At 41.9% G+C, this 19,989-nt stretch overlaps 1 protein-coding gene across 2 annotated transcripts in view; it reads left to right on the forward strand.

The window, feature by feature from the left end:
- The window catches only part of SPIDR (scaffold protein involved in DNA repair), a 1,065,859-nt gene that overhangs the window by 379,848 nt on the left and 666,022 nt on the right, over positions 1-19,989 (forward strand). The gene's annotated exons all lie outside the window — the stretch shown is intronic.

Genomic DNA, 19,989 nt, shown 5'->3' on the forward strand with positions numbered 1-19,989 from the left:
GACTGATGGAGTTAGTTGAGGGGTGGAGAGATAGATTTGTGTGTCATCAGCATAGAAATGATATTGAAAGCCATGAGAGGCTATCAGCTGACCCAGGGAAGAGGTGTAGATTGAAAATAAAAGAGGTCCAAGAACAGAACCTTGGGGGACCCCGACAGAGAAGGGAAGAGGAGTGGAGGAAGTAGAATTGTAAGTGACACTGAAGTGACACTGATTTATTTGCTCTGTCAGTGGCTTACACGATATTCCCTAAGGTCATAGCTCCTAAATTGCTTTCCATTAAAGCTACCCTGTTAGCATGGAGGTTTCTTGTCTCAAACGTCCATACTCTAGGGCACTTACAAAAGATACCTATACCACTCAGAGCCCTTGATTATTGTAGAGGCCACCTCTCAATGAACAAATGGATTGCTGAGGGATTTAACTTCTATGTACACCTTCCCTCAGGATACAAAGCCACGATTGACGATAAATTAAATAAGCAAAGATTTTGAAGTTGCATCTTTAATTTGGACACAAACCTGTAAAACGTAAAAGTATAGTTTTTTTCTCAATATCCTAAATATGAGAAAAATCTTAATATATATAAATGGGAAAAAAGATTTAGGGCAATCTTTCTCGGACGAATGTTGGTACAATGCTATGAGAATAAACCAAACTGCAACATCCTGCTTAGAGCATTGGGACAACTCCCAGAAAATATTGAATAGATGGTATCTAACTCCTTACAAATTAAATAAAATGTATCCATCTACATCGCCACTATGTTGGCATTGTAAGGATCAAATTAGTTCCTTATTCCACATTTTATGGAGTTGTAAAAATCTGACCAGTTTCTGGAACTCTATCCACCTTTATTGCCTCTCTCACAAGCAACTTGTTAAAACTATCACCTGCTATGGCTCTTTTGGGTATCAACCTTGACACTTTTCCATTTCAATACAGAATAATAGTGGCAAATATTCTTATAGCAGCTAGATTTACCATAACAAAAATGTGGAAATCGATTGAGGCCCCTAACCTATGTGATGTCATTCTTATGCCACGTACACATGATCGGACTTTCCGATGGGAAATGTTCGATGTGAGATTGTTGTCGGAAAGTCCGACCGTATGTATGCTCCATCGAACATTTGCTGTCGGAATTTCCTCCCACAAATGTTTGAGAGCCGGTTCTCAAATTTTCTGACAACAAAGGAAAATCAATCGTGTGTACACCAGTCCGACGCACAAAAGTCCATGCATGTTCAGAATCAACTACAAGACAGAAGCGTTTGGTCTTGTAAAACTAGCGTTCGTAATGGAGATAGCACATTCGTCATGCAGAAAATAAATCTTCTCTTCTTCTTTATAATGCTAGAATAATGAAGTTGCTTTGCTGCTATTGGAAAACACAGAGTTCTGACAAACTGATTTTTTATTATTTCTCGTGATCTCATGAATAATCTTTGGGTTTTTTTTGGTTTTTTTGTTTTTTTTATCAAGATCTCCAGAATAATCTTTTTTTATTTTTATAGTGATCTCCTTTTTTTTTTTGAAAAAATTTCTCCACATCTCCAGAATATTTTTTTTTTTTATTCCTAGTGATCTCCATAATATTTTTTTGTCGTTTTTGTGTGTCAAGTTACCACAACACCATTATTATCTTTATTATCTTGTATTTTTTTTACCTCAAATAGGTTGGTTGGTGTTGGTGTCCCTTGTTAATTTGACATTGTATTTTTGAAATGTACCTGCCTACTCACAAACTGTCCTGTTTGAAGTAAAACACATAGCCAAGTATTTGTCAAAACAAAAAAATAAAATTTATTAGGGGTCCTAACAAAATAAAGAGGAAGGCAACGCTGGAGAAACCATTGGAATTGTTGAAGCCTTTGTACCCCAGGACAGACATCAATTATTTGACAAGCCCAATTGGTAACCTGAGGAGTCCATTTAATAGGGAGCACAATTCGGTCCAGGACTCCGAGAGATCGGGAGCAGCAGCAGATGACATATATGTCTCGAGGCTGTGGTCTTACAACAGCCTGCGTCTTTTGCCAGACCACACCAAACCCAGGCCATCACTCTCAACACTTCCTTCCATGCTTCCTTCCAGGCTGCTTTCGTGGGTTGGGTGGTTGTGTTGTTGGAGGTGGTGGAGGAGTAATATGGTCCAACTCACACACGTGGCTTTTAGTTGTGAGTTGGCCCCTCATCCCCTTGTTTAGGGCCTGAAGTATTACCTCCTCACAGATGAAACGTTGGCCCTCCTCCATTTGTTCCAGTTTACTTGCTGTCAGACAGCCATACAACTCGGGGCCACTAGGGGTTGTTGTGAGGACTGCAGTAGCTTGCCGAATCAAAACAGTCACTGACTCCTCCATGTTCTTCCCTTCCTGGTCCTTTTTGTTGGAAGGTGGAAGGGAGGAACCTGGGATTTGGTGAGGCTTCTGGGCACAGCCACCTCCTGGCTAGCACTTTCCCTGGCCACCTCCCAGCTACCACTTTCCACGGCCACCTCCCGGCTTCCACTTTCCACGGCCACCTCCTGGCTGCCACTTTCTACGGCCACCTCCTGGCTGCCACTTTCTACGGCCTCCTCCTGGCTGAGACTTTCCTGTGTATGAAAATGGGACATAGTTTTAGTTTTTTGGTCATCAATCACACACAATTTTGAGCTCATGACTGTTGCAAATTAAATGTTAACAAATAGAAAAGACTATCATTCTGACCCCAGCAGTTTTCATTCTTGTCCCAATCATTTTTGGCTACTATTGTCTATTGATATGTAAACCACTTTGTTAAATCAGAAATTAGTGATCAGTAATAACATCTAGTTAACATCATTTAATTTTTGACAAGAAATATGTTGAACAATAGACCTGGCTGAAGCTGGGCTCCCCCACATCTTCTTCCTTAGTGGAAGGCCCAGGTTGGACTTCTGAAGCCTCATCTGGTGTGGAAGGAAGTGTAGATAGTGATGGCCTTGGTTCACTCTGGTCTGACAAAAAACGCAGTCTGTTGTAGCACCAGAGCCTGGGGACATAAACGTCGCCTGCTGCTGCTCCTGATCTCATGGAATCCTGGACTTTTTTTGCGCTCCCAATTATATGTGCTCCTCAGGCCACCAATTTTTGGCCTTCAAATAGGTGATGTCTGCCGTGGGAGTCACTGGCTTCACCAATTCCAACAGTTTCTCCAGCTCTGCCTTCCTCTTCAGCTTGTTGGAGTATTCTTGGTGTTTGACTTGCCAGAGACATGGCAGCTCCCTGTACATGTCTATGAAGTTTGGCAGGAAGTCTGGGTCTGTAAATGTATCCATTTTCTCTGCAAGACACAACACAAGACAAACCCTAATGTCAGGATAAACTCTCCTAATCTTGTCCCAATATAGGCCTCAATTTATAAGCAGTATAGGCCACTAACCACTGATGCCCCAAGTTAAAATTGTACCTTTGTTTGCACGATCAGCGCTTACGCTACTCCGTCCTCTGCTCACAGATTGTACGTACGACACACGCGTGTTATGCTTTATATACACTGCGCATGCGTGAAACTCCGCCCCTGACCTTTCTAGTGTATTCCCCGCCCCTTCTCTTACAGCGTAATGGGAGAGCACATGGCGGTGAGACACCAGGTGCGTGATTATAGCAGCAATGAGGGCGATGACAAAAGCCCGGAGCAAGGCAGTTCCCGATCCAGGAGGAGATATAAGGCCTCAAATATATCCTTTGTGTAGATGGTGGACATCTTGAAGAGGGCCGACTGTGATGGAAGGTATGGACCGTACAGCAACCCAAATGTGAGAAAGGCCAAGATCATAACTAAAGTCTGCACAGGAATTTTGGGGTACAATGATCTAAGGAGCAATTGAGGAAACGCTGGTCAGACCTGAAATTGAGGGAGCAAGATCAGTACAGAAGGATCTAGAAAGTGCTGCAAAAAAGTAAGTATTTGTCATGTGTTCCTATTATTATTATTACTTTAGTGCTGCTCCATGTGCTTTTCTTTACTGTTGTACAGTTTAAAATGGCAAGTTTCAGGTTCGTGGGCACAGTAATCATTCGTAGTACCATTCGCCCACTAATACGATGTTATGTTAACTACATTTGTTCATGCCTATTTATATTAAAATAAGTTTAGTACATTGTGGTCTAGATGGGTTTGTAACTAGAATGAAATGCAAACTAGATTAGTGTAAGGAAAGGACACTCAGCAGCTGTTTACAAATCTGGATGCAGGAGCACTAGTGTGGGACACCAGAACACCCTTTTTAGGGTCTCCAACACAGGTGCTCCAGTGAATACTAGGGGTCTCTCCATGTGTGAAACTTTAATAACAAAAAAGGTAAGTATTCCAGCTTTAGAAAGGGAAAAAAACATGTTTTCAGCTTGGAACTCTGCCAAAACAGACAATTGTACGACACTTCCAAGCAATGTTTCATATTCTTATTTCTTGCCTCAAATATCTGTGTGCTAAGTATACCTATTCACATAGGGGAGAAAAGAATTGGGACATCTGAGGACACCATGAACCCACTACTCATGAAGAAGGGGAAATCCCCACACACCATGAAGAAGATGTGGAGGGAGAGGTTAATGAAGTGGGCGAAATAGTGACCACAACAGGTGATTGTCTGAGACCACAGCTTTAGGTAATAGATGTATGCCTGCATATTTCTAATACATGGTGTGTTTTTTTATTTTATGGTGATGTGGATGTTGTGTAAGAAGAAACTCATTTCAACAGTGCAAGTGCACAGATCCTCATCGCTGAGATCATAGTGTGCAATGATTTAAAGAAGGTCAAGGAAGACATCAATGATGTCCAAAAAAAAATGACCAACATCATTGATGTTTTAGGCAGAATCTAAAAACAACAGAAATTGTAAAGTTGGTCATTTTATTTTATATTTTTGATAATTTTGTAATTTGAAAGCCAAATTTTGAAGATGCACACAGCGTGTCAACATGTGCTATCTGCCATCATGGGATATCAATGTACGCGTTTTGTGGGTGCAACCCCTTCCTCGCAACTAAAGTAGATGAGAGCAAGGGGTTGCACCCCCGAAACACGTCCATTGATCCCCCATGATGGGAGCTAGCACATGTTGACATTAGGCATGGGATCAGGAGGGAAATCCACATTTTGACTCCCAATTTGTGTGCATCTTCAAAAGTTTTGACATACTAATGTTTCATATTGCCTTCACTTTTTCAAAGTTGAACTTTGTAAGTTCCTGAGTTGTGTATGTTATGGTTTTAAACATGCCTATTTAGCCAAAAAAAGGCTAGATCTACTGTCAAACATAAATGTTACAAAACCAATGTTAGTTTTTAAAAAAAACCCTTTTATAACGCACATGTGAATGTGCTTGGAGTAAAATGTTTTATACTCAACAATGTGTGGCTTCTTATTTCAGTGCTCAATACCAGTTTTTGGAGTAAGTTGGTGTAGTTACAGTGACAATGGGGGTTATTTACTAAAGGCAAATCAAATTTGCACTACAAGTGCACTTTCAGTGCAGTTTCAGTGCACTTGTAGTGCAAAGTGGATTTGCCTTTAGTAAATAACCCCCACAGCGCTCTAAAAATTTTCCCAATTAGGCCATTTCAGGGACTACAAGCAATTAATTCATGGCGTTGAAAAGGATGATTATTTTTTATCATTAATGCATTACATACATTAACAACAAAATCAAGCTGTGTCTGTAGCAGACCCACAACATAATAGTTAGCTGAAGAAGAAATTGTCACCTAATGTATCAAATAAGTTATGTTTGCACTGTTGAAGAAAATGGACAAAAATTGGAGAACCTAGGAGACAGATAAGAAACACAAGCAGTAAATCAAATGACATGAGTTCAGTTTCTAAAAAAAAAAAATGTTATGTTAATATATAAACATGTTTATATATTCTCTGGCATATCAATGGCCCCCCTACCCGCAAAATACTTTAGATACTTTTGGCGAACTTTGCGGGTGCTTTGGGGGGGGGGCAAGCCAGGACGGCCAGGTTCAAGAGCCATCAGAGTTCTTTGATCCAGTAATAAGCTGGCCTCAGTCCCAACTGAGGCCACATAGTTTGATGCATTTTTTCGCAAAAAGTTATGTAATATGCAGCATGCAAGAATGATGTGATTGATTTTATATTCCGCCATGTTGATAGGTGTGAAAAATAAGCAGAACCGGCTGGCCATTATTCCAAAGGCATTTTCCACCCTCTGGTCCGGGTTGAGGGTCCTCATTGGGAATGGCCGCAGAAGATGGTCCCCCAGCGCAAAAGCTTCATCCGCGACGAACACAAACGGGAGTCCTGCCACAGCATCTTCAGGAGGTGCCATTCTGGAGCCGTCTGAAGAACTCCATCTGGGAGATGACTCCACCATCCGACATCCTGCCATTTTTCCCCACGTCCACATACAGGAACTCGTAAGTCAGCGACACCACCCCCAACAACACAATACTATTATACCCCTTATAATTATAATAGTATGACCCCAATTTGGGGGGTGGGCGATGCGGATGTGCTTCCCATCTATTGCCCCACCGCAGTTGGGGAAGTCCCACTGCTGGGCAAACTGGGAGGCCACAATCTGCTATTCCTGTGGGTTTGAAATCAACTGTGGAGTCAAACAAGAAAAAAAAAATGAGTACTTTTGCACATAACGTTGCAAGCAGATTAGACACAAACATTATTTGCCAACATAAGTATAACATTTTTTGAAATGAGTATTTAACCACTTAAGGACCGCCTAACGCCGATTTACGTCGGCAAGGCGGCACGGGCAGGCAAAATCACGTACATGTACGTGATTTGCCTCTAGCGGGTGGGGGGTCCGATCGGACCCCCCCCCCGGTGCCCGAAGCGGTCCCGTTCTGTTCCCCGGCGATCCGAGATGAGGGGGAGGCCATCCGTTCGTGGCCCCCCCCTCGCGATCGCCGCCGGCCAATGGGAACATTCCTTTGCTGCTGTATGCTAAACAGCAGCAAAGGAAATGATGTCATCTCCCCTCGGCTCGGTAGTTTCCGTTCCAGCGCCGAGGGGAGAAGACATCAATGTGAGTGCACAACACACACACACACAGTAGAACATGCCAGGCATACAAAACACCCCGATCCCCCCCCCGATCGCCCCCCGATCCCCCCCCAATCACCCCCCCCCTGTCACAAACTGACACCAGCAGGTTTTTTTTTTTTTTCTGATTACTGCATAGTGTCAGTTTGGGACAGTGAGTATTACCCCCCTTTAGGTCTAGGGTACCCCCCTAACCCCCCCTAATAAAGTTTTAACCCCTTGATCACCCCCTGTCACCAGTGTCGCTAAGCGATCATTTTTCTGATCGCTGTATTAGTGTCGCTGGTGACGCTAGTTAGTGAGGTAAATATTTAGGTTCGCCGTCAGCGTTTTATAGTGACAGGGACCCCCATATACTACCTAATAAATGTTTTAACCCCTTGATTGCCCCCTAGTTAACCCTTTCACCACTGATCACCGTATAACCGTTACGGGTGACGCAGGTTAGTTCGTTTATTTTTTATAGTGTCAGGGCACCCGCCGTTTATTACCTAATAAAGGTTTAGCCCCCTGATCGCCCGGCGGTGATATGCGTCGCCCCAGGCAGCGTCAGATTAGCGCCAGTACCGCTAACACCCACGCACGCAGCATGCGCCTCCCTTAGTGGTATAGTATCTGATCGGATCAATATCTGATCTGATCAGATCTATACTAGCGTCCCCAGCAGTTTAGGGTTCCCAAAAACACAGTGTTAGCGGGATCAGCCCAGATACCCGCTAGCACCTGCGTTTTGCCCCTCCGCCCAGCCCACCCAAGTGCAGTATCGATCGATCACTGTCACTTACAAAACACTAAACGCATAACTGCAGCGTTCGCAGAGTCAGGCCTGATCCCTGCGATCGCTAACAGTTTTTTTGGTAGCATTTTGGTGAACTGGCAAGCAAGCACCAGGCAGCGTCAGGTTAGCGCCAGTACCGCTAACACCCACGCACGCACCGTACACCTCCCTTAGTGGTATAGTATCTGATCGGATCAATATCTGATCCGATCAGATCTATACTAGCGTCCCCAGCAGTTTAGGGTTCCCAAAAACTCAGTGTTAGCGGGATCAGCCCAGATACCTGCTAGCACCTGCGTTTTGCCCCTCCGCCCGGCCCAGTCCAGCCCACCCAAGTGCAGCATCGATCGATCACTGACACTTACAAAACACTAAACGCATAACTGCAGCGTTCGCAGAGTCAGGCCTGATCCCTGCGATCGCTAACAGTTTTTTTGGAAGCTTTTTATTGAACTGGCAAGCACCAGCGGCCTAGTATACCCCGGTCGTAGTCAAACCAGCGCTGCAGTAACACTTGGTGACGTGGCGAGTCCCATAAGTGCAGTTCAAGCTGGTGAGGTGACAAGCACAAGTAGTGTCCCGCTGCCACCAAAAAGACAAACACAGGCCCGTCGTGCACTTAGTGCCCTTCCTTCTGCATTCGCCAATCCTAATTGGGAACCCACCACTTCTGCAGCGCCCGTACTTCCCCCATTCACATCCCCAACGAAATGCAGTCGGCTGCATGAGAGGCATTTTTATGTGCTCCCGAGTACCCCTACCCAACGAACCCCCCCAAAAAGATGTTGTGTCTGCAGCAAACGCGGATATAGGCGTGACACCCGCTATTATTGTCCCTCCTTTGAACGCTACCATACACTAGTTGAGTATTAGCGTAGGGTACAGCATTGCACAGACTAGGCACACTTTCACAGGGTCTCCCAAGATGCCATCGCATTTTGAGAGACCCGAACCTGGAACCGGTTACAGTTATAAAAGTTAGTTACAAAAAAAGTGTAAAAAAAAAAAAAAATATATATAAAATAAAAAAAAATAGTTGTCGTTTTATTGTTCTCTCTCTCTATTCTCTCTCTCTATTGTTCTGCTCTTTTTTTACTGTATTCTATTCTGCAGTGATTTATTGTTATTGTTATTGTTATTATGTTTTATCATGTTTGTTTTTCAGGTATGTAATTATTTATACTTTACTGTTTACTGTGCTTTATTGTTAACCATTTTTTTGTCTTCAGGTACGCCATTCACAACTTTGAGTGGTTATACCAGAATGATGCCTGCAGGTTTAGGTATCATCTTGGTATCATTCTTTTCAGCCAGCGGTCGGCTTTCATGTAAAAGCAATCCTAGCGGCTAATTAGCCTCTAGACTGCCTTTACAAGCCGTGGGAGGGAATGCCCCCCCCCCCCCCACCGTCTTCCGTGTTTTTCTCTGGCTCTCCTGTCTCAACAGGGAACCTGAGAATGCAGCCGGTGATTCAGCCAGCTGACCATAGAGCTGATCAGAGACAAGAGTGGCTCCAAACATCTCTATGGCCTAAGAAACCGGAAGCTACGAGCATTTTATGACTTCGATTTCGCCGGATGTAAATAGCGCCATTGGGAAATTGGGGAAGCATTTTATCACACCGATCTTGGTGTGGTCAGATGCTTTGAGGGCAGAGGAGAGATCTAGGGTCTAATAGACCCCAATTTTTTCAAAAAAGAGTACCTGTCACTACCTATTGCTATCATAGGGGATATTTACATTCCCCGAGATAACAATAAAAATGATTTAAAAAAAAAAAAAATGAAAGGAACAGTTTAAAAATAAGATAAAAAAGCAAAAAAATAATAAAGAAAAAAAAAAAAAAAAGCACCCCTGTCGCCCCCTGCTCTTGCGCTAAGGCGAACGCAAGCGGCGGTCTGTCGTCAAACGTAAACAGCAATTGCACCATGCATGTGAGGTATCGCCGCGAAGGTCAGATCGAGGGCAGTAATTTTTGCAGTAGACCTCCTCTGCAAATCTAAAGTGGTAACCTGTAAAGGCTTTTAAAGGCTTTTAAAAATGTATTTATTTTGTTGCCACTGCACGTTTGTGCGCAATTGTAAAGCATGTCATGTTTGGTATCCATGTACTCGGTCTAAGATCATCTTTTTTATTTCATCAAACATTTGGGCAATATAGTGTGTTTTAGTGCATTAAAATTTAAAAAAGTGTGTTTTTTCCCCAAAAAATGCGTTTGAAAAATCGCTGCGCAAATACTGTGTGAAAAAAAAAAATGAAACACCCACCATTTTAATCTGTAGGGCATTTGCTTTAAAAAAATATATAATGTTTGGGGGTTCAAAGTAATTTTCTTGCAAAAAAAAAAAAACTTTTTCATGTAAAAAATAAGTGTCAGAAAGGGCTTTGTCTTCAAGTGGTTAGAAGAGTGGGTGATGTGTGACATAAGCTTCTAAATGTTGTGCATAAAATGCCAGGACAGTTCAAAACCCCCCCAAATGACCCCATTTTGGAAAGTAGACACCCCAAGCTATTTGCTGAGAGGCATGTCGAGTCCATGGAATATTTTATATTGCGACACAAGTTGCGGGAAAGAGACAAATTTTTTTTTTTTTTTTTGCACAAAGTTGTCACTAAATGATATATTGCTCAAACATGCCATGGGAATATGTGAAATTACACCCCAAAATACATTCTGCTGCTTCTCCTGAGTACGGTGATACCACATGTGTGAGACTTTTTGGGAGCCTAGCCGTGTACGGGACCCCGAAAACCAAGCACCGCCTTCAGGCTTTCTAAGGGGCGTGAATTTTTGATTTCACTCTTCACTGCCTATCACAGTTTCGGAGGCCATGGAATGCCCAGGTGGCACAAAACCCCCCCAAATGACCCCATTTTGGAAAGTAGACACCCCAAGCTATTTGCTGAGAGGTATAGTGAGTATTTTGCAGACCTCGCTTTTTGTCACAAAGTTTTGAAATTTGAAAAAAGAAAAAAAAAAAAAGTTTTTTCTTGTCTTTCTTCATTTTCAAAAACAAATGAGAGCTGCAAAATACTCACCATGCCTCTCAGCAAATAGCTTGGGGTGTCTACTTTCCAAAATGGGGTCATTTGGGGGGGTTTTGTGCCACCTGGGCATTCCATGGCCTCCGAAACGGTGTTAGGCAGTGAAGAGTAAAATCAAAAATTCACGCCCTTAAAAACGCTGAAGGCGGTGATTGGTTTTCGGGGCCCCGTACGCGGCTAGGCTCCCAAAAAGTCCCACACATGTGGTATCCCTATACTCAGGAGAAGCAGCTAAATGTATTTTGGGGTGCAATTCCACATAGGCCCATGGCCTGTGTGAGCAATATATCATTTAGTGACAACTTTGTGCAAAAAAAAAAAAAAAAAAGTGTCACTTTCCCGCAACTTGTGTCAAAATATAAAATATTCCATGGACTCAATATGCCTCTCAGCAAATAGCTTGGGGTGTCTACTTTCCAAAATGGGGTCATTTGGGGGGGGGGTTGTGCCACCTGGGCATTCCATGGCCTCCGAAACTGTGATAGGCAGTGAAGAGTGAAATCAAAAAGTTACACCCTTAGAAATCCTGAAGGCGGTGATTGGTTTTCGGGGTCCCATACGCGGCTAGGCTCCCAAAAAGTCCCACACATGTGGTATCCCCGTACTCAGGAGAAGTAGCTGAATATATTTTGGGGTGCAATTCCACATAGGCCCATGGCCTGTGTGAGCAATATATCATTTAGTGACAACTTTTTGTAAATATTTTTTTTTTGTCATTATTCAATCACTTGGGACAAAAAAAATAAATATTCAATGGGTTCAACATGCCTATCAGCAATTTCCTTGGGGTGTCTACTTTCCAAAATGGGGTCATTTGGGGGGGGGTTTGTACTGCCCTGCCATTTTAGCACCTCAAGAAATGACATAGGCAGTCATAAACTAAAAGCTGTGTAAATTCCAGAAAATGTACCCTAGTTTGTAGACGCTATAACTTTTGCGCAAACCAATAAATATACGCTTATTGACATTTTTTTTACCAAAGACATGTGGCCGAATACATTTTGGCCTAAATGTATGACTAAAATTGAGTTTATTGGATTTTTTTTATAACAAAAAGTAGAAAATATCATTTTTTTTCAAAATTTTCGGTCTTTTTCCGTTTATAGCGCAAAAAATAAAAACTGCAGAGGTGATCAAATACCATCAAAAGAAAGCTCTATTTGTGGGAAGAAAAGGATGCAAATTTTGTTTGGGTACAGCATTGCATAACCGCGCAATTAGCAGTTAAAGCGACGCAGTGCCAAATTGGAAAAAGACCTCTGGTCCTTAGGCAGCATAATGGTCCGGGGCTCAAGTGGTTAAAGTGGGAGTCCGGCGACCAATCTTTTTTTTTTTTTTTTTTTAGGTCATTGAGACACTTTGCTAATCCCAAAATAATACTCACAGTTTGGGTGTAATATTTCCGCCTCTGTCTGTTTTCGTACTGAAGAATAACTTTAAAAATGTGATGCTGGCTGTTTCCATCTTGCTTGTGGGCATGTGAAGCCCACAAGCATTGATTTCCTGAATGCTGTGAACGCTGTTCATTCACAGCTTGTTCACACGCATGATCATTGTTCCCGCACTGAATCTTGGGAAGCCTGACACTAAGCTCCCAGGAGACAGTGCGGCGCCGGGGAAAGGCAATAAACACGCCCACTCCCATGGGAGGAGACACAGGAAGTGGTACAATATAAAGGTAATTACAGCGATAAAAAAAAAAATTGTGCGGCATTTGAACATCTATGCAATTAACTGAAGGGGGTAAGATTAAGTAAAAAATTTGAGTGGAACCCCGCTTTAAAGTCAAAAGTATAAGGTCCACTTATTAGATTCCTCACCCCCTCTGATGGCCCATTGTAAAAATTTTAGGGGGGGGGGATGTTTTGGACAGGTAGCCGTCTCCACTTCGTTGAGAGCTGAATGCATAAATAATGTGTGTTACTTTTGCCAGCCCCTCCTTACTTACAATATTGGCAGCCCACTGGACAGGTAAGAAGTGTCATAATCCAAAAATATGAATACACGCTATGCAAATTAAAGCACATTTTTACATTCTGCAATTACCTATCAAGATAATAGGAGAACAAAACTTTAAACAGTACCATTTGAAAGTATTCAGGCAGGCCCTTGCACTACATGCTTTGGTGAATTCATCCATAAATATGAACACAAAAGAGGTAGTCATAGTGTGTATGGGTGTGACAAAGTCAGCAGATAGAGGATTGATGTCGGCTGACTTAGCTGTTGGGGGGGGGGGGAGGGAGGAGGGTTCCAAATGAGTTTTGGACCCCAAAAAAAAGCCTCTTGCACTCTGCCTGAATTTAAAGACAACAATAAAACATTTGGACACATTTTAGGGAGTGTTTAGGGTAAGCACTACAATGAAGCTGACAAAATACATTGTTAAATGACTAGGCTAGGTGTGTATGGGCCCAGGATAGCATGCTGGGGAGGTTAGTGAAGGCAAATATGCATGAAGGAAAAAAAGGAGCATTAAAAGCTTCCAGCATGCATGAGGACAAAGATGACATTCACAGCATATTACAATCATGATAATTAGGGAATGATGAAATAAATACAATACATTAGCAAACATTAAATACATAGATTGTGATGTTAAAGGATAAAACTTAACTTAATATAGTCCTTCTATAGGACGTGTATGATGGCAGAACAGGCCTCTGGAATAATGATTCCCAGTGCCTGGGGGGAGATTCCAGTCGTACACGTAATATCCTGGAGACTTCTCCCTGTCGCCAAGTACCTCAAGGTGGTGACGAGCCTTTGCTCGGGAGTGATGGCTTACCGCATGCAAGGTGTACTGCTTCGTAATATAAGGGGACAGCAAAGCCAACAGACGGTGAAAAATGGGGTCCGTCATCCGGAGATAATTCCTGAAATCATCAGGATTCTCCTGGATCTCCCGCAACAAAGGAATGTGCGAGAATTGGTCACGCACGAGCAACCAATTCTTTGTCCATGAACTCCTCCTTGCCCTGTTCATGGACTGGACTTGGGTCAAAGCAAGAACTCCAACACCAAGCACAGTACAAACTCTACGACAAGTATGTACATGCAACATGGCTTGAAAACGATCGGCTGGTCAGAACGAACTAACAGAACGCACTGAAAATCAGAAACGAGCGGACAAGAATGCACTGAAAAATAGAAGCAAACTATTAAATAGAATGCATTAAAAGACAGTAACGAACTGACAACACACACTGAAGAACAGATATGGGCCCACAAGCACAAAGTGAACAGCAGAAACGAACTGAAAAGCACGAGGCTGAAAAGCGCAAATCGTCTCTCACCAAACTTCTACTAACGCGAGATAAACACAAGATTAGCAGAAGGAGCCTGTGTTGTATGTCATCGCGTTCTTGACGTTCGGAATTTCCGACAACATTTGTGTGACCATGTTTATGCAAGACAAGTTTGAGCCAACAGCCTTCGGAAAAAAATCCACGGTTTTGTTGTCGTAAAATCCGATCGTGTCTACGGGGCATAAGACTTAACACCCAGGCGTACTGTGAATTACTATTAGCTCTTAAAAATTATAACATAATTCACTATAAGAAGCATTGGCACTTATGGATCATACATCCTAAAGCATCTACAGTACTAAAAAGACTTGTACGCTAATTCTTAATTATCACTAGGTAGCCTGTTGGTAATGCTTATTTCTTGCAGAGACTTATGTTGATTTCATTTTCTGTTATACTTTTATTAATGTCTTTATTTGTTATTTTGTTTTCTGATAACCAATAAAAAATCGAATGTGGGAAACAAAAAAGAAAAAGCTGCAGTGAAATTCAAGTTTTTAAGGGAGCATTTAAACAATACTGTGTGTTTATTTGGGACTTGTATGTTTAATCGCCTCAGCCCCGGAAGATTTTAACCCATTCCTGACCAGAGCACTTTTTTTTTATTCGGCACTGCGTCGCTTTAACTGACAATTGCGCGGTCGTGCGACGTTGCACCCAAACAAAATTTTTTCCCCCAAATAGAGCTTTCTTTTGGTGGTATTTGATCACTTCTGTGGTTTTTATTTTTTGCGCTATAAACCAAAAAAGAGCGACGATTTTGAAAAAAATGCGTTATTTTTTACTATTTGCTATAATAAATATCCCCCAAAAATATATAAAAAAAAATATAAAAAAAACTTTTTTTCCCTTAGTTTAGGCCGATATGTATTCTTCTACATCTTTTTGGTAAAAAAAATCGCAATAAGCGTATATTGATTGGTTTGAGCAAAAGTTATAGTGTCTACAAAATAGGGGCTAGTTTTATGGCATTTTTATTTTTAATTTTTTTATATTAGTAATGGCGGCGATCTACGATTTTTATTGGGACTGCGATATTATGGCGGACACATCGGACAATTTTGATACTATTTTGGGACCATTGTCATTTATACAGCGATCAGTGCTATAAAAATACATTGATTACTGTGTAAATTACACTGGCAGTAAAGGGGTTAACCAGTAGGGAGCAATGAAAGGGTTAAGTGTGTCCTAGGGAGTGGGCTTCAAGTCACATGACAGCGATCACTGCTCCCGATGACAGAGAGCTGTGATCTCTGTCATGACACTAGCCAGAATGGGGGAAGTGCACTTCCCTGCTCTGAGGCTCCATGACACGATCGCCGGGAGACCGAGGGCAGGGTCACGCTGTATGCGGTGGGCGCGCGTGTGCCTGCTAGCCCCGGCTCTTAAAGGGGACATACAGGTACACCCATTTGCCCACTGCTGTCATTGTGCCGACGTTAATCGGGGTGCAGTGGTCGGTAAGTGGTTAATAGAACCATTTTCTGCTCTGGGTGGGTTTTAGAGACCACCACTAGAGCTTGCTCGTCAGGCCTGGTAATACACCCTGCTGGTTTTCTGGACGTTTTCATGACTAATAATCCTCTTTCTACTATGTCCAATTTCTGCCTTTTGTCTTTCTGTCTTTTTTTCAGAACTCTGTATTAATGAGGTGTGATCAAGTCTTCACCTAAAACGCATGATACTTCTGGCAGCTCTCATTCTCATTTTTTGTATTCAAATGGATTTTTTGGATGCAACTTCTTTACTTTGGATAAACTTCCTGGTCTTTTTTTTTTTATTTATTGCTATGTATAGCTAATTTCATCTGTGCTATTTTGCCTGCAACTTATTAGAAAAATAGAAAAGTTAATGCAAAATGCATGATGAATCGTAACACTGTATACTGGTACATTATCTGTACACTGAAGTGGCAAATTTATCTGAAAGCTGTCTCACTGGAATTTGCTGTTGCATTGTCCATTAAATACCTCTGTCAATTGGATGTTTATTATATTCCCTTTTTGTGTGAAATGAGTTTTTAAAGTGTTGGACATAATGATGTGTTACAAAATATGACATTAAACAGATTTAGGCCACATATACACGGGCGCATTTGTCCGTGCAGCATAAAGACACTTCATATTTCTATTTGAGTAAAGTAGCGCACATGCACAGATATAATGCACCTTAGGTGTGTTCAGTGCATTCTATTTTTGCGTGTGTGCTACTTTACGCAAATTGCTGTTTACAGCCACCTTCAGCCATTCATGTCTATGTGTGGCTATATGCAGCTCTAGGACATCTGCCACTCCGGATGTTCTAGAGCGGCCCAAATTCCCAAATACAAACTACTGTTGCTTTTAATGTTTTGTCACTTTTAGGAGATCTTCCCTTGCTGGCAATCGAATGGAATGGGCACGTTAGATTGAAAAATTATTCATGTAACAGTTAAATATATTAGTATAATGAACCTAGAATTTTCTTTTAAAGTAAAACCATGGGCAATACAGGTTTGTTTTTCTGATTCCTCACCTGTAAATAGGTTTATTTTCTGTTGATCCTGTCAGTAGAGCTGTTAATTTTCCAGTTCCTTTAACATACTAAAGGAAAAAAGGTTTTAAGTACTTTAATAAAAGGCAGCCATTCTAAGCACCCCCGGCAATGTTATTTGTTTGTAACCTCTATAACTGTCTCTTTTTTTGCCTGGCAGCTGGATCTATTGTAAATACAGAAAAAAATTGCATGGAATTTAAATAATGAATTCATATACTGAATACTATTATTACAACTATTAACCACATGCAGTTGCAATAGTTTACTATAGCAGACCTTTAATTTGGACCTTTTCATTAAAAGCACATTTGTATGCAGCTCTGAATTCCAGCAGGAAACACATTATGCTTGTACTGTAAAATGCCATCATTTATGCAAACTTTTTTCAGTCTTCACTTCCACCAGTTTTGGGGCACTGGTGACATAGCCTAGAGCTAGGAAGAAGAAACTGGCCACCAATGATGTGGATTTTTAAAATGGTGGCGCAGGGTGGACAAGGAGTTTGGGCCAATGTGATGTTGGAACATAAACATTAAAGGAGAAGTTTGGGGTTGTTGAAAAAAAAACATACTTGCCTTCATGCTGCAGCTGTCCCCTGCCGACTCTAGGCCTGAGAACTGAGCTATTACATGACTGCTAATCGGTCAGCTCTGAGCAGAGAATCATGGCTTTAGCCCGCTGAAGGGCCGATTCTGGGTCACAGGAGAGCCCAAGTAAGCGCATTGTCTTGGCTTTACCACTAGCGGGGCACTGATCCTTCTGACCCAGGTCTCCACAACATCGGGATACCATCAGTGAGTTAGCGATTCCCTCCATCTAAGTCTCTGCACCATTGGGATACCACCATCCACTGTACCTGACACAGTTGTCTGTTTCCGCTTCACTAGCCGAGCTCATGGGGCTCCTTTAGAGGCTGAGTAAGCATTTACCATTCGAGATGTTTCCTAGTCAGTGATTTGTTGCACATTATTAGATACTTCATACTGATTGTGGCGTTAGTGCTTATCTCTCTATATGGTTTTTATCTGAACTATTTTACTTTACTGTTTACTGTACTGTTTGATTTTTACCACACAAAAACTCTCCTGATATTCGCATGTGTACAACAGTGTCACCCTTATATGTGTAAAGCGGTCCTCCAAGCACTTTCTAGTGAGATTCTTGTGCGTGACTTTCTTGGCACCACATCTGGGGCTTACCTCCTACATGGCAGTTTGACAATTTCCCATGAAGAGAATCCTGGTGTGCTTTTAGTGCCTAAACTATTTTGGTATTAGTCTTTTGCATGTGTCGTTATTTGCTTGTTGGCTTTACAGTAATATTATTGTACAGGATTTATATAGTGCCAACAGTTTGCCCTTAAAGAGGAAGTAAACCCTGATGGGTTTTACTGCCTCCTTTTTTCCCCTGCAAAGTAAAAGCATAATGGGCTACTATGCATTGCATAGTAGCCCATTATGTTGCACTTACCTGCAAACGAAGCCCAAGATGTCCCTGAGGTCCCCGCATCGATCTTCACCCCCTCTTCCTTCTGGGGCCGTGGACTCCGGCTCTGTGACTGGCCGGATTTGCGCGATGGCACGGCCCTTTAGAAACTGCACAATCGTGCCCTTTCTTCAGTGCGCATGCGCCGATGATGTTAGCTCAAGCGCATATGGTAAATATCTCCTAAATCATGCAAGTTTAAGAGATACTGCCAGTACCTATAGGTAAGCCTTATTATAGGCTTAGCTGTAGGGAAAAGTGGTGTGTAAGGGTTTACAACCACTTTAACCATATGAGGGCAGACAGTACAGTTACAATACAGTTCAATACAGGAGAAATCAGAGGGCCCTGCTCGCTAAAACTTACATCTTACATCTAGGTGGGAGGGTCGATATTGCTTGCTATTGCAACAAGTTTCCTCTTACTTGCTGGTATGTTAGTCAGCAATTTTCGTGTTTGTCCTTTTGGATAATTTTTCATGAACTGCCGTGATCGCTCTCAAAAGCTGTGTACTAATGATCAGATTATTGTACGATCGCTACGAAAGCGGTATTTTGCGTACGATTTTCTGATCATGTGTACTAGGCTTAAGGGAAAGGGATCTGCTTCTCCTGCCTGCAACAGACTGAGGACATTTATCAGGCTAGGCAAAGTCAATGGACTAGAACACAGAAACAGCTTTTTATTAATAACATATCCTGCCTCTTATTATCTTGCTGTATATTTTAATATAATAACGAACGGTCCACTTTTAGCAGTTGATCCTGTCTCCATAGATTAAATTATACTAAAGCCACTCTGTAAAAAGAGATGATGTACACTTATCATTAAAGTAGCTCTTGACTTCAAAATCCACTACTATCATGCTGTGTGCTATGTTTCCTTCTGCTCATACATGTTCTAGTGATAGGAGTTGGCAGAATGAACCACAGAAGTTAATGATCTCTCCAGCTTCTACCAATTTTGCGTGAACACCACCTTTAATGTACCAACCAGGTAATTACAGTATGTGCTCAGCATACAGTTGTGCTCATAAGTTTACATACCCTGGCAGAATTGATGATTTCTTGGCCTTTTTTTTAGAGAATACGAATGATAACACAAAAACATTTCTTTCACTCATGGTTAGTGTTTGGCTGAAGCCATTTATTATCAGTCAACTGTGTTTACTCTTTTTAAATCATAATGACAACAGAAACTACTCAAATGACCCTGATCAAAAGTTTACATACTCTAGTGATTTTGGCCTGATAACATGCATACAAGTTGACACAACGGGGTTTGAATGCTTGTAATTAGTGTGTGTGTGTGTGTGTGTGTATAAGGTCAATGAGTTTCTGGACTCCTGACAGACCCTTGCATCTTTCATCCAGTGCTGTACTGACGTTTCTGGATTCTGAGTCATGGGGAAAGCAAAAGAATTGTCAAAGGATCTGTCGGAAAAGGTAGTTGAACTGTAGGAGAAAAAAGGGATATAAAAAGATATCCAAGGAACTGAGAATGCCAAGCAGCAGTGTTCAAACTCTAATCAAGAAGTGGAAAATGAGGGGTTCTGTTGAAACCAAACCATCGTCAAGTAGACCAACTAAAATTTTAGCCACAACTGCCAGTAAAATTGTTCAGCATGCAAAGAAAAACCCACAAATAACTTCAGGTAAAATATAGGACTCTCTGAAAACATGTGGTGTGGCTGTTTCAAGATGCACAATAAGGAGACACAAAGATGGGCTGTATGGTCGAGTCGCCAGAAGAAAGCCTGTACTACGCAAATGCCAC

This window comes from Aquarana catesbeiana, linkage group LG05 (assembly GCF_042186555.1).
Source record: "Aquarana catesbeiana isolate 2022-GZ linkage group LG05, ASM4218655v1, whole genome shotgun sequence".
Taxonomy (NCBI): Eukaryota; Metazoa; Chordata; class Amphibia; order Anura; family Ranidae; genus Aquarana; species Aquarana catesbeiana.